This window comes from Octopus bimaculoides, chromosome 28 (assembly GCF_046866305.1).
Source record: "Octopus bimaculoides isolate indiv1 chromosome 28, ASM4686630v1, whole genome shotgun sequence".
Taxonomy (NCBI): Eukaryota; Metazoa; Mollusca; class Cephalopoda; order Octopoda; family Octopodidae; genus Octopus; species Octopus bimaculoides.
The window spans coordinates 2,938,424-2,949,440 of NC_142955.1; the positions used below are offsets into that span (position 1 = coordinate 2,938,424).

Genomic DNA, 11,017 nt, shown 5'->3' on the forward strand with positions numbered 1-11,017 from the left:
CAGAAGAAATAAATTTTAATTGTAGCAGCGGTCATATACAGGAAACAAAATCAAATGGAAAAAAATCTGTTTACACACACACACGAACTATATATAGAGAGCGACACTTAAATACATGAACGACAGCATACACACACATATATATACATACGAGGGACTGGGGTTGAAAAGTTCTTGGCTTTCAGAATGTCACGAAAGGCCAAGAGTTGGAAACCCATTCCGAGTTCCTTTACAGGTTTAGAAAATAGAAGGGCCGCTGCAATAAGTGTGTGAATCTTAGAGCTGTATATGTTGAATAAAATTATAATTAACCGATCCTCCTGTATTTTTTAAACCCAAAGTAGACCATCGTATCTGTCATATAGGTAGGAAAAATCCAAGCCATGTTCTCTGCCTATTTATTACAATCTAATTTGTAGGTATTGTCGGTTCTTGTATTGATGTGAGGTACATATTAGAGTTGAAAATTCTGGAAATATTGTTGGCAAGAGTAATCATATAACAAAATAGGAAGAAGTTTAAAAATTTTTTGATATCATTTATGAACCGTTACACACGTTCCATTTGCTAATACAAATCACAAAGCTGTACATGATACAATAAACATCTAAGAAATTTCCTGTTAGAAACTTCCTGTTTTGTTTATATATATATATATATATATATATTCTCCCAAAGAGCCTGAGGAATCTGCACAAAGTAGATGTAGGAGTTTTTAAATCAAAGCTGGACCTCTTCCTATCGAGAGTCCCAGATGAACCTACCTCGCGGCAGGAGGTGCAAATGAGGGTTGCTAAATCAAACTCCATTCTTCACCAAGTGCCACATATTGTAAGAGGCTCCCTGTAATAACAGTGTAGCAACACGGTGGTGCATCAGCATGGCCGCAGCTCTAAGCTGAAACTTTAAATATATATATATATATATATATATATATATAACGAATGATATTATATATATATAAAGAATATTATATATATATATGTGTGTGTGTGTGTGTGTGTGAAATAATCATTCTGTATACGTAAATAGACATATATATGTATGTGTGTACGAGTACATTATATATATATATAAGGTACCATATATATATATATATATATATATAAGGTACCATATATATATATGTATATGTATATATGGTACCATATATATCTATATATAAGGTACCACATTATATATATATGTGTGCGTGCGCGCCGGTGTATTGTCATCAATTTGCGAGGAAGCCTTTATGCTAACATAACAAAATGACCGACTGAGAACCATTAAGTAAATTAAGACTAATTTTGTAATTTTGATATCATTGTCTACGAATATACGATTAGTGGCTGTCACTGTAAGTAATGTGCGTGTATATATAATAATATTATATATATATATATATATATATATACACACACATAACGACGGGAATGTAACATGAAGTGTCAAACTACATTATATATATATATATATATATATATATATATATATATATATATATATATATATATATATATATATATATGGCAGCTGATGAAGGAAAATGTTCTCTATGTGGCCTGTGTGTTTTCTGTACTCTGGTTATTATAATTTTTTTTGTCTACGTTTTGTTTGCAATGTCCTGTACCCAGATATGCACCTATATATACAGGTAGATGTAGGTATGCACATACCTGTACGTATATATGCATATACTCATCTATTATTTGTTTTATATATATATGTGTGCGTGTATGTTTGTATATAAATATATTTGAATATACATGTGTATCTATCTATCTATCTATCTATATATATATATATATATATACACACATACACACACAAAGATGTAACGTAAGTGTCAAACACCATAGAAATATATACGTGAGTGTGTGTGTGTGTGTGTGTGTACACACACATATATATATTCCATCTATTTCCTCTGAAACAAAGAGTTCTGTTACGGTTAACGTCATACTTATTATTATTATTATTATTATTATCAAATTATTATTGTTATTAATAATAATAATAGCATCCGTGTTACAGTCGTAATTATCACGATTGTAAATATATAACTGATTTACCAACCTGACAAGGTGAGTTCGAACCAGAGGTAAGCAATCCCCGGCCTTGACTATATACATGTGTGTGTGTATGTGTGGATGTTGATGTATGTATATGCTGGTGTATATATTTTGTCAGTGCGATGGCACCATCTCTGACCGTGTGACCGTTATACCAAAATAGATGCTAAGGGTTATCTCCCATGTCTGATGTTAATAGCTGAAGAGTTCTACATATGTTAGTGTATTGTGTGAAACGTGTGTGTGTGTGTGTATGTATGGCTTTATGTATGCATGCGTAGGCATGTTTATGTGATCTCTTATGCATGCCTGCACTCCTTGTGTCATCCAGATGGTGGTCCTCATTTACAACGATAATATGATGCTTGGACATGGAAGTCATCCGAATATTGAAAAATATGACATGCTTCTTTTGTGATGGGCTTTTGTGAAGTTTTCATCTTCCAAATTCACTTACAAGGCATCGTGCGCCTGACTGGCCTTCGTGCCGGTGGCACGTAAAAGCACCCACTACACTCTCGGAGTGGTTGGCGTTAGGAAGGGCATCCAGCTGTAGAAACTCTGCCAAATCAGATTGGAGCCTGGTGCAGCCATCTGGTTCACCAGTCCTCAGTCAAATCGTCCAACCCATGCTAGCATGGAAAGCGGACGTTAAACGATGATGATGATGAGCTATTGTACAAGACAAGGTGCTGCACGATGAGATTAAACCCAAGACTATGTAATTAGGGAGCAAGCTATTTAAACCACACTGCGCTGTACAAATAGAAATGTTACATGATAGTGAAATGTATGCCATGAAGGCCAGAAAGAGATGAAGCTAACATGCTCTGTTGGTCGTGCGGTGTCTGTGGGTAGGAATGACACAACAGAAATACACTGAGAGGAAAACTTGTTGTAAGAGGCATCAGATATACTTTGCAAGAGAGAAAAACTGGGTGTGGTTGTGTAATGTGTATTAATGAGCTTGGATGCATAAATAATGGGCTGACCTCTAAATGTAGATGGAACCAGTGGAAGAGGAAGACTGAGGAAAATATGGGACAACACGTTAAAGACTAATGTCAAAAGATTGACTCTCACAAAGATGTCAAAGGACCGTGATGATTGACAAAATCTTGTACTCAAGAAACCCTGTCCATGTCAGTAAAAATGAGGTTCTAAAAGCACATTGTCAATAAGTAGAAAATTGAAGCAAAACTCTCCATAATAATAATAATAATAATAATAATAATAATAATAATCCTCTAATATAGGCATAAGGCCTGAAATTTAGGGGAGGGGTTAGTTGATTACATCGATCACAGTACTCAACTGGTACTTATTGATCCCGAAAGGATGAAAGGTAAAGCCGACCTTGGCAGGATTTGAACTCAGAACATAGCGACAGTTAAAATACCACTAAGCATTTCATCCAACATGCTACCGATTCCACCAACTCACTGCCTTTCATAATAATAATAATAATAATCCTTTCTGCTAAAGGCACAAGGCCAGCCCATGCCGCCATTCCTCTTCTTCTTTTGCTGCATTCACATCTGTAACTATCTGTCGCTGTTCTTTCACCCATTCATGAAATTATCTGCCTGTCTACCTCCCCACCCACCTACCCTTACTAATCCTCTTTTTCTATCCACCTACATGTACCTGGAGTGCATGCCCTGATATTAGAGATATAGCCAGGTTCTTAACTTAGTGGGAATGAACACATTAAAAAAAAAACCTGCCATGACAAATACCAAACAATTTTTAACTCATGTCTCTTATATTTCATTCGTTATAATAGGCGTAATTGTATTCTACAGTCATTGATTTCATGTTTCAGTGACAATGTGATTATGTCTGAAACCTAAAACTTCTGATAGACGCATGAGTACAAAAAGCAAGATGAATCTACATGGGATCGTCTAGTGTGGGTAGGTTATGATATCTGGGTGTTTGTTTTGGTTTCTCAGATGTCAGTGGCAACCAATACATCACAGGAAATTGAGCAGATCATAAACATGGGAGGTAGGTCTCAAATAAACATGAAGCCATGTGGTTTAGTGGTTAGGTTATTCAGCTTACAATTGTAAAGTTGTGAGTTTGATTCCTAGCACTTTATTCCACATAGCTCCAGTCCACTCAACTGGCAAAAATGAGAAGTACCTGTAATTCAAAGGGGCCAGTCTTGTCACAAACTGTGTCAAGCTGAATCTCCCTGAGAACTATGTTAAGGGTGCATGTGTCTGTGGAGTGCTCAGCCACTTGCATGTTAATCTCATGAGCAGGCTGTTCCATTGATCGGATCAACTGGAACTCTCATTTTCATAACTGATGGAGTACCAGTTATTCCACATAGCTCCAGTCCATTCAGCTGGCAAAAATGAGTGGTACCTGTAATTCAAAGGGGCCAGCCTTGTCATATCCCGTGTCATGCAGAATCTCTCTCAGAACTACGTTAAGGGTACACATGTCTGTGGAGTGCTCAGCCACTTGCATGTGAATTTCATGAGCAGGCTGTTCTGTTAATCGGATAAACAGGAACCGTTATGGCTGTAACTGACGGAGTGCCAGGTTGAATAAAGAAATGACTCCAGAAAGTTCTTCCAAGACCATAGGTCTTTGTTAAGACTTAGACATAAGGCAAATAGTACGACATTGGCAAGTAAAATTTGGGAGTTAAAAGATAATGGTATTAATTTTAGCCTTAAATGGGAAATTATAAGAAAAGCTCAACCTTATAGAAATAATAGATACGGATGTGAATTGTGTTCTATGGAAATATATGAAATTTTTAAACTTAGAAATAATCCTGATCTAATCAATAATAGATTAGACCTTAAGGTATCATGTGTACACTGCTCTGCTCACACTTTTAAATTTAAAAAAAAATAGGTTTTTATAAAGTAGCTAAAGTTATCAAATTATAGTACTTTAACTTCTACCATGGTCATCTAGGACTATCAATTAGCACATATTTTTAAATTGGAAATTGAACCTTTATAACATATATTCCTGATCTCTCACCTTAACATTTAATCTACTTGTGATAAATATGATTTCAACTTTACTCCATGGAAGGTTTTTTTCACACCACTTCTGCTATTGCTGCTAGTTTTCTCAATATGTAGCTTAACCCTATCTAGCTTATAGGAATAGGAAATTCTCATAAGTTTTTTACTTTATTTAACGCTCGACTTTAAAAGTATCTTTATTGTTGCTGTTATTACAGCATTAGTTGTCCTGTTTTATTCTGTATTTTTAACTTAAATAATTATAATCCTTATGCCCTAAATTAATTGAATCCTTATTCAATTAATATTCTTTAATTAACCTTGAAACAAATTCATGAATAATGAAACTCTTAATCAATCATCAGGTTCCTGTATTGAATATCCTTGTTATTTCCTAACATCTTTTCTTTTTTCAGTCCCTTAAACCTTAGTAAACACATTATTATAAACTAATATAAATCCGATAATAATTTTTATTCACATTATAAAAATAAAGCTTACCTATGTGTCTCCTAAATAGTATCATTATCTTATTTTCAGCTATAATTTTTTTAAGATAATTCAAAATAGTTTTCATGAACCCAATATACTTAATATCCTTAAACTTTACACCCTATTTATAGCCCCTGAATTCAATACTGACATTATTTCATGATTTTTGTATAAAATAATTACATCTCATTTTATTTATTTTATTAAGATACCTCTTATTATGAAAATACTGGTTAAACTAATATTGTTATCTGTTTTACTATACTGATACTCTATTCAGACTAAAAGAAAAAAACCTATTTGACCCATATACCTAGGGTTTTAATTCCTCAACATTTTGATAGTAGTAAAATGACCTGGTACTACTCTGACCAGGGAAACCTTTATATTCTAATACTTTTTATAGCCTTGTCCATGCATACTGCTTACACCTTCCCTTTCCTTAGAAGTAATTGTCCCTTATGCTATCACCACTAGATAAGAGACAATAAAATCAGAGACAGAACTTTTGTCTAGAATCAATTACTAGCCTGATAGTCAAGATGGATTTATGTATTCTTCCTCCCACTTGGATTTTTATGTATTCTTTCTCCCACTTGGATTTGAAATGTTGCCACAATTATAATATGTCTATTCTACTGTAATTTTCTGCATTTTCGTGCAGCTGAAGATTGCTCTTCATATTGCATTTAATGTAATGCTCGCATTACTTAAATAAATGGAGTAGCATGAAACGTGCGTACTGCAATCATCTTTGAAATCCGTGTTGCTTATTTTGACTTTATCTATCTATCTATCTATCTATCTATCTATCTATCTATCTATCTATCTATCTATCTATTTATCTATCTGTATGTCTGTCTGTCTGTCTGTCTATCTATCTGTCTGCCTGTCTGTCTCTCTCTCTCTCTCTCTCTCTCTCTCTCTCTCTCTCTCTCTCTCTCTCTATATATATATATATATATATATACACACACACACACACACACACACACATATGTATTTATATATATACACGCACATGTGTATGTGTATCTCTATTTATCCATGTGTGTGTATATATGTGTGTGTGTATATATGTGTGTATGTATGTATGTATATACATGTGTATGTTTCAAGAATGTTGAGAATCTTTGAACATGTCCCAACCTGTTTATTTTTTTTTATTCATTTATCTAATCTATGCAATATTGATTTTTGTCACCAAAAGCAGCTTCAGTCATTGATTACAAGTTTCCAATGGATTATTCCCTGGTCCACTGCTTTCAACACAGCAGTTGTATTGCCATGGGTGAGTTCGTGTAAACTCTGACGGAACAGTTATCAGAAGGAACACCATTGGAAAGCACCTGTGTACTGGCTTCCTCTCTTCACCTCGTGCCCCTCACCTCCTGCGCCTATTTTGCAACATTCTCTGATATATATTGATTAGCCCCTACCCACCAAATTTCAAGCCTTGTGCCTGTCAAAGAAAGGATTATTATTATTATTATTATTATTATTATTATTATTATAGGTACTGGCATGGCTGTGTGGTAAGAAGTTTGCTCTCCAGCCACCCGGTTTCAGGTGCACTTCATAGCTCAAACCGACCAAAGTTTTAACAGTGGATTTGGTAGACAGAAACTAGATTGGTTTCGGCCATTATTGGCACAGACTATGACTAACTCAATAGCTCCACCTGGAAAAATCTTTTAGTTAATTATTTCGAGACACCATGGACTACCGAAGCAGAGAGTAGTTGTTGGTTGAGACGTGTCCAGGTGTAGGTGGTTTATGTATTTATGTATGTATGTATGTATGTATATATATGTATGTATGTATGTATGTATATATGTGTGTGTATATATATATATATATATATACATATATATATATATATATATATATATATATATATATATATATATATATATATATATATATATATATATATATATATATATATATTATAGGCGCAGGAGTGGCTGTGTGGTAAGTAGCTTACTTACCAACCTACCAACCACATGGTCCCGGGTTCAGTCCCACTGCGTGGCACCTTGGGCAAGTGTCTTCTACTATAGCCTCGGGCCGACCAAAGCCTTGTGAGTGGATTTGGTAGACGGAAACTGAAAGAAGCCTGTCGTATATACATGTATATATATATATATATATATATATATATATATATGTGTGTGTGTGTGTGTGTGTGTGTGTGTTTGTGTTTGTCCCCCCAACATCGCTTGACAACCGATGGTGGTGTGTTTACGTCCCAATAACTTAGCGGTTCGGCAAAAGAGACCGATATAATAAGTACTAGGCTTCCAAAGAATAAGTCCTGGGGTTGATTTGCTTGACTAAAGGCAGTGCTCCAGCATGGACGCAGTCAAATGACTGAAAAAAGTAAAAGATTAAAAGAGTGTGTGTATATATATATATATAAATATATATATATATATATATATATATATATATATATATATAAAAGGCAGGTTAACTAGCAAGTTAGTTTTTGTTTGTGGCAGATGTTCAGGTGCAATAAAGACTGCAAACAAACAGGAAACAACTTCTATCTCATTCCAGGGTGAAAAACTAGAGGTAGTCGATAGCTTCCGCTATCTGGGCGACCAAGTTAGTAGTGGGGGTGGGTGCGCTGAAAGTGTAGCTGCTAGAATAAGAATAGCCTGGGCAAAGTTTAGAGAGCTCTTACCCCTGCTGGCGACAAAGGGACTCTCACTCAGAGTAAAAGGCAGACTGTATGACGCATGCGTACGAACAACCATGCTACATGGCAGTGAAACATGGGCTGTAACTGCTGAGGACATACGTAAGCTCGCAAGGAATGAAGCCAGTATGCTCCGTTGGATGTGTAATGTCAATGTGAATACCCGTCAGAGCGTAAGTATCTTGAGAGAAAAGCTGAACATTAGAAGCATCAGTTGTGGCGTGCAAGAGAGACGATTGCGCTGGTATGGACATGTGGTGAGAATGGATGAGGATAGCTGCGTGAAAAAGTGCCACACCCTAACAGTTGAGGGAACCCGTGGAAGAGGTAGGCCCAGGAAGACCTGGGCTGAGGTGGTGAGGCAAGACCTTCGTACATTGGGCCTCACCGAGGCGATGACTACGGACCGAGACCTTTGGAAATGGGCTGTGCGTGAGAAGACCCGGCAAGCCAAGTAAGATCGTTGCCAGTGCCCCTGGACTGGTTCTTGTGCGGTTGGCACATGAGATGCACCATTTTGAGCGTGGCCGTTGCCAGTACCGCCTGACTGGCTCCTGTAGGATTTTCGAGCGAGATCGTTGCCAGTGCCCCTGGACTGGCTTGTGCGGGTGGCACATAAAAGACACCATTTCGAGCGTGGCCGTTTTCGTGCGGGTGACACGTAAAAGCACCCACTACACTCTCTGAGTGGTTGGCGTTAGGAAGGGCATCCAGCTGTAGAAACTCTGCCAAATCAGACTGGAGCCTGGTGTTGCCATCCGGTTTCACCAGTCCTCAGTCAAATCGTCCAACCCATGCTAGCATGGAAAGCGGACGTTAAACGATGATGATGATGATGATGATGATATATATATATATACATCTATCTATCTACATATATATAATTGAAATTTATAGAAAAACAAGAAATTTTAGAATGACAGGGTTAGTGGGTAGATCTGGCTAGTTTGAAAGTAAAACAGGAGGAATTCTTAGGCCAGATGTAGTTGGTTTGAATCAGGGGTTGAAAGAAACCTGGCTGTTTCTTGCAATACATCCCAATACGTACATCTAAATCAGGGTTTCTCAAACATTTTTTTATTATTATTTTATTCTGGTGGACCTCCGTAATCATTCAATGTTTAGAAACTAGTTTTATAGATGCTTCATTCAAAATACCTATTTTGTTTTTCACACATAAACTTGCAATGCATATATATATATATATATATATATATATATATATGCATATATCAGCTATGCGAGTTGATAGTACCAGGGTAGATAAAGCAATTAAGAGTATGAAGACTGGGAAAGCCCCCGGCCCATCAGGAAACACTGCAGTGATGCTCAAAATATCTGGCAGTGTTGGCTATAGCCTAGTCACCCGTATTACGAACCAGGTGATACACAAAGGAGTCATACCCAATGACTGGTGTAGCAGCATCATAGTCAACTGCTACAAAGGTAAAGGTGACGCTTTATATACAAATAATTACAGAGGCATCAAGCTGTTAGATCAGGTTATGAAAGTTACAGAGAGGGTCATAGCCCAACTAATTAGGGAGCGAATCAATTTAGATGAGATGCAGTTTGGGTTCGTGCCAGGTAAAAGCATTACTGATGCCTTATTTCTAGTAAGACAGCTGCAGGAGAAATACCTAGCCAAGGATAAACCTCTGTACCTGGCTTTCCTTGACATGGAGAAAGCCTTTGACAGGGTCCCCCGATCCCTTATCTGGTGGTCAATGAGGAAACTTGGGATAGAAGAATGGTTAGTGAGAGCTGTGCGAGCCATGTACAGAGATGCTGCCAGTAAGGTGAGGGTTGGAAATGAGTACAGCAATGAATTCCGGGTAGAGGTAGGGGTCCACCAAGGTTCCGTCCTCAGCCCCCTCTTATTTATCATAGTCCTCCAGGCAATCACAGAGGAGTTCAAGACAGGTTGCCCTTGGGAGCTCCTCTATGCTGATGACGTTGCCCTAATTGCGGAGTCACTATCAGAACTAGAGGAGAAGTTTCAGGTGTGGAAGCAAGGTCTAGAATTGAAGGGCCTTAGAGTCAACCTAGCTAAAACCCAAATCCTAATAAGTAGGAAGGTAGATAAAACACAAACCCCTTCAGGTAGATGGCCCTGCTCAGTATATAGAAAAGGAGTAGGTAGTAACTCTATAAGATGTACCCGGTGCAAGCTATGGACACATAAGAGGTGCAGCAACATCAAAGGCAGGTTAACTAGCAAGTTAGTTTTTGTTTGTGGCAGATGTTCAGGTGCAATAAAGACTGTAAACAAACAGGAAACAACTTCTATCTCATTCCAGGGTGAAAAACTAGAGGTAGTCGATAGCTTCCGCTATCTGGGCGACCAAGTTAGTAGTGGGGGTGGGTGCGCTGAAAGTGTAGCTGCTAGAATAAGAATAGCCTGGGCAAAGTTTAGAGAGCTCTTACCCCTGTTGGCGACAAAGGGACTCTCACTCAGAGTAAAAGGCAGACTGTATGACGCATGTGTACGAACAGCCATGCTACATGGCAGTGAAACATGGGCTGTAACTGCTGAGGACATACGTAAGCTCGCAAGGAATGAAGCCAGTATGCTCCGTTGGATGTGTAATGTCAATGTGAATACCCGTCAGAGTGTAAGTATCTTGAGAGAAAAGCTGAACATTAGAAGCATCAGTTGTGGTGTGCAAGAGAGACGATTGTGCTGGTATGGATATGTGGTGAGAATGGATGAGGATAGCTGCGTGAAAAAGTGCCACACCCTAACAGTTGAGGGAACCCGTGGAAGAGGT

General features: G+C 37.4%; 1 protein-coding gene across 5 annotated transcripts in view; it reads right to left on the reverse strand.

The window, feature by feature from the left end:
- Positions 1-11,017, reverse strand: part of LOC106875126 (uncharacterized) — a 52,603-nt gene that overhangs the window by 6,825 nt on the left and 34,761 nt on the right. Inside the window, exon 1 of one of the 5 annotated variants that reach the window (XM_014923109.3) lies at positions 2,059-2,232. The exons of 2 other annotated variants lie outside the window; for them this stretch is intronic. The gene's annotated coding sequence lies outside the window, so the exon portion shown is untranslated. Of the gene's footprint in view, positions 1-151; positions 322-764; positions 912-2,058; positions 2,233-11,017 lie in introns of those variants that run through there. 2 more of the 5 variants (XM_089344133.1, XM_089344135.1) reach the window with 2 other exon arrangements.